At 31.9% G+C, this 5,086-nt stretch overlaps 1 long non-coding RNA gene across 1 annotated transcript; it reads right to left on the bottom strand.

The window, feature by feature from the left end:
• Window positions 1-2,970: 2,970 nt before the first annotated feature.
• LOC138339009 (uncharacterized) lies at window positions 2,971-4,497 on the bottom strand. Its single transcript, XR_011211977.1, has 2 exons — window positions 4,243-4,497; window positions 2,971-4,070 (listed from the first exon to the last, which is right to left on the bottom strand). It is a non-coding gene; the product is annotated as an uncharacterized lncRNA (long non-coding RNA).
• Window positions 4,498-5,086: the final 589 nt, after the last annotated feature.

The following is a 5,086-nucleotide window of genomic DNA, read 5'->3' as shown; positions in this document are numbered from 1 at the left end:
AATTGCTTCATATAAAGAATGTATGTATGTGAATTTTGCAGTATTGATTACCCTAATTGCAAATGAATATAATTAAATAATTGTATACCATGACTAACCTCTTATTGACGATCATGATGATGTTCTGCTATTTGTGATTGTGGTGTGTGATTGGAGATCATATTGCCACATTCCGGGAATCTTACTATTGGATTTAATTGTGACGTTCCGGTACAACTATTGAATTGGGTTGCTACATTTTGGCACAACAACTAAATCGGATTGCAATATTGAGGCACGATTATGGGATCAGATTTCCATGTTTTGGCAACAAAATATTTTGGGTTTGGTTTTCATAAGAAGACTATTGAATTTTGTTGTGTATTTACTTGTGATGTTGATGTTCATACCTAATGATGATTGATAGTTGAGAGACTATTTGTTGCTCTAAATTGATTTAATTATATATTGTTGAGAATTGTGAAACTATTCGTTTATGTGAATGATGATGATATTGTATATATTTGGCATATGCTTGTTTTATAATGTTGTGCTTACTTGCATGTGTTTAACTTATTGGGATAGCCATATGATCCTAACAATACACTATGATTTTGTACTAATAATTCACTTCCTCTTAGTTTTGTAAGTACATGGCATCTTCCAGCGACCATTAAAAGACTTGGTTTAGAAGATAAGTGACTATTTAAAATTCAAGGGTGAGCAAGTTCTTCCAAGCTTCCTTGAGTTTTTTTTAAAGTACACACCCTTTGGGCTCAAACTATTTGTTAAAGTGTTGTTTAGTTTTGGGGTTTTACCCCTTGTTCTTAGACTATTCAAAGTAGAGTTTTGGTACAATGACTTTAAGATTCTAGGGGTTGTATTTCCGCACACGTGTTAGTTTATTTTTTAGTTTCTTAATAAATAATTTAGTTATTTACTGCATTTTTATCTTTAAATGCCTAGTTTTTTGTTGATTTGTTGTATTGGGTTTTAGTAATGGTTCTCCCACCGAAGGGTTAGTGTGGATGTTAATCACGATGATTTGGGTCGTGACACCCAGGAGGTGGTTTCATATATATAACATCATGTATTTCACCATCAAAAAAAGGCATTTTTCACATCCATTTGATGATGTTTCCACCATTTGATGGATGCTATAGTCAGCGACACACGAAGTGTCGTCATATTTTCAACATGAACAAAAGTCTCCTCATAGTCGAAGCCCTATTTGTGTGTATATCTTTCAGCTACTCAGCGAGCTTTGTATCTCTCCAATGTTCCATCAGAATTCATATTCATGGAATAAATCCATTTTCTCCCAATAACAGAAGATTCAGCTGGTTTTGATATCTAATCCCATGTATGATTTTATTTGAAGGCCAAAAGTTCCTGTTCCATTGCCTTCTTCCAGAAATCATGACATGGTTCTTGTTTGTAAGTAGTTGTGACAAAAATATAATTCAAAGTAAAAATTTAGGCATATGATCGATCGTATTTACCTGGAGAGTATCGATCCTGATCAAGGGCAGATGTATTATATTCAGAATGATGAAGAGAAGGAATTGAAGAACTTATTTGCTCAGTTTGTATGGGTTCACCATTAGGATAACCATTGTTGTTAAATAAGTCAGTGAAAGAGGTAATTAATGAATTATGTGACAAAGTAATATAACCTGAATTATCCGTAAGGAATGCATCTAATTGACTAGGATTATCATTAATACCATGAGGGTCTTCGTTGGAAGATATGGGATTTTGTTCCTAATTATTCTCAAACTTGTACATAAAGGAGAAAGGTCTAATTTTGTTGAAGTGGTAATAGGATAAGCAAAAAGATGCTCAAACAAAATTACATGTCTTGAAACACGCAATTGTTGTCTAGAAGAATCATAACAAAGGTAATCCTTTTGAACATCCTTACAACCCAAGAAAACACACCTCACAACTATATAATATAATTTATGACGTTCATGTCTAGAAAAATGGATAAAACATACAAAACTTAAAAACATTTAGATAAGAATAATCAACGAATTTACCAAAACAATGGATTATGGACTATCTATCATCTATTTTAATGGTGATGGTGTGTCTATTTATTAAATAGACAGGAGTTTTGATGACTTCACCCCATAATATTTTAGGAACATTTGATGTATCAAGAAGAGCTAATGTGGTTTATAAAACATGCCTATTTTTTTCCTACAACCCCATTTTGCTCCGGTGTATATGGACAAGATTATTGCAAAGTAATGCCTCTCTCTTTGAGACAATCTATGAGTTATGACTTCATGTATTCCCCACCTGAATCAAATCGAAATTTTTTAAATTCTTTATTTAATTTAGTCTCAACATAGGCGATAAATTGTTCCATGATTTTAGAAACTTCACTTTTCTTTCTAAAAAGGAATACTCATGTATATCGAGAAACATGATCAATAAACAAGATAAAATATTGATGTCTCAATCTAGATGAAATTGGTGCAGCACGCCATACATTACTGTGAATCAAATTAAAAGTAGATTCATATTATGTAGTACTGTAAGGAAAAGGCAATTTATGCCTCTTTAATTTATCAAAAATTTTTCAAGGCAATGTTGATGATAAAAACTACGATTTCCTATTCAAATGGAGAAAATAGCGTAACATGGAAGAATGTTTTTGAGCATGTGGATGTCAAAGATGATTATGCCACAAGTACCACAAATAATTGAGTTAGTAATGTCTCCTTTAGTGGCAGACAAATAATAAGCAGGGTGAGGTGTTTCAGGCATGGACAACTGGAACATTCTTCCTACTTTACAACCCTTAATGATATTCTTCCCTGTGTCTAGATTTTGAAAACTCAACAAAGACCTGAGAAATTAAAAGGAAATTTTTTCCACCAACTGTCCAACCGAAATAAGATTATCAATAAATTTACGGTAAATAGGACATTAGTAAAGCAAGATGATTTTCCAATCTTAGAGGCAGTTAAATTGTCAGTGTTGGCTTTGAAAATAAGATGATTTTTTTAATAGAGTAGATAAAGAGTGTAAATTATGGAAGTCTCATATCATATTGTTAGATGCAGAAGAATCTATATGCCAAACTTTAGAATTATTATTTAAATTCTTACTAGAATTGGCAATAGTGAGAGCATTAGAAATAACCCGGGGGATAGCAGCTGCAACTGAATCATTTATCATCTTTTGAACTGTATTCTGATCCAAATAAGATGGTGTAATATCTTCTTTATTCACACAAACTTCAGACGCTTGATAATCTTTGTACTTGTTTTGGCGCGTGTTTGGGCTTCAATTACACTCAAGAAATATATTTCTAGGATTCTTACAATAATTGCATAATTTTTTTGTTGCAATGTGATTCAATATGGACGTGCTCTTTGCACTCAAATAATTGTAATCTAGATTTTTGAAGTGAGCTGTGTGTATATGATTTTTGGGTACCTTTTAATGTATACATCGTCGTGTCATTTGTGTAGGATGAACCCATGGATGCCAAGTATTGATGTGGGTATCCTCACGAATGAGTTCTCCAAAAACTACAGCGATGTCTTGAACAGTTTTACTGTTATGATTGTTAGGTCTGATAGGCTGAAAGTCACGTCTCAATTTCATGATAAGTTGGAAAACTTGAATCTTCTTCCCCTCAAACATAACTTCCGTGAAGGCTTTGGAAGAAAGGTTTCCTCCAAAGATTTGGTCTTGTTTTGACCAGATTTCCATAACTCCTGAATAATAAATCTTAATGCCTTTATCTCCCTGTTTGTATCCCGAAAGAGTATGTTCCAAATTAATATACCTAGCATGATTTCATTGAGAATACACTTGAGATGCTTCCACATCTATGCTACCAATTTGAACGGACGCAGACTAAGTGAAACATCTGCATGTACAAAATAGAGGATCTACGAAATTACACAAGCATTGTTAGCGTGCAAACCATGTTTTTCTTTGTCTTCATTTGGATCAGTTGTTGACCACGCTAGATTCCAAATTAGTTTACTTTCACCGTAGATATAGTTACAAGTTTACCATAACATCTGGGTGGGATGGCATTCTCTTGAATAAATCTTCTCCTCCATCTAAATTTAGATGCAAATGGGACATTGAATTCAGTTTCTGATCCACACAAGTTATCTTAAACTCTTTAAAAATGATAATTGATATAAATGTGTATGACAATTTTCATATGAATTGATGCTTAATAATAAAAATCAAGAAATAGAAATTAACTAAACAATTCACATTATTAACCTCTTAATCTGAAAAAACCCTTTGTTTTTTCCCTTGGAACAAAGATGCGAAAATGAATTTCCCACATTGGATAATTTTTTCCATCAGATTTGGTAGACAAAATATCGTGAGAATGTCAATCCATTAGAAAGACAAGAGATACCCGCCGATAGAAATCAAACAAAAATAAGGAGCGAATTAAACTAGCTTCAAGAAAAAAAAATTAGGTTCTTCATACCATGATAACAATTAAGAAATCAGAGACCAAAAATAGTTGAGAACTATTTTGTATTTGTTGTATTTAAAATTGATATACTATCCACTATTTATACACAAAGGTACAAGCATGATTCTAGCACAATATAATATCGTATGTTGGAAATATCAACAGTGTAATTGTGCTTAATTAAATTAGAATATTGTCTCGGATATTTTAGAATCATATCACATATTTGAAATTACATATATCACATATGATTTTGAATCATATCTGATATGGTCAATATTTGTAATAAACATCTCTAATTGAAAATGCAAATGATATAAAACAAACACAAAAATGTGTAACCAATCATGTCAATCCAAATAAATTTTGAATTTGAGTTATGCAAACTTTAGTTTTTTGACAAGGTTGAATTATTTGTATTATAGTTTATGATTACTACACAATAAAATGTATGCACTTCTGAATTTTCATTTTCATCTTTTTTTAAAAATAATATGTGTCATGACCTCAAAATGGATTGATGACACTCATCTTATCCATCAAAGATAAGTCAGTCTTAAACCAAGGTAACACGATAAATTCGGAAGTAAAGCGAGGATAAATGTCTAACATTATAAAATAATATGGAAATTCTCAATT

The sequence above is a fragment of the Solanum lycopersicum genome, chromosome 10, assembly GCF_036512215.1.
Source record: "Solanum lycopersicum chromosome 10, SLM_r2.1".
NCBI lineage: Eukaryota > Viridiplantae > Streptophyta > Magnoliopsida > Solanales > Solanaceae > Solanum > Solanum lycopersicum.
The sequence above is the reverse complement of the archived record's forward strand: the minus strand, read 5'-3'. Positions and strand labels throughout refer to the sequence as shown.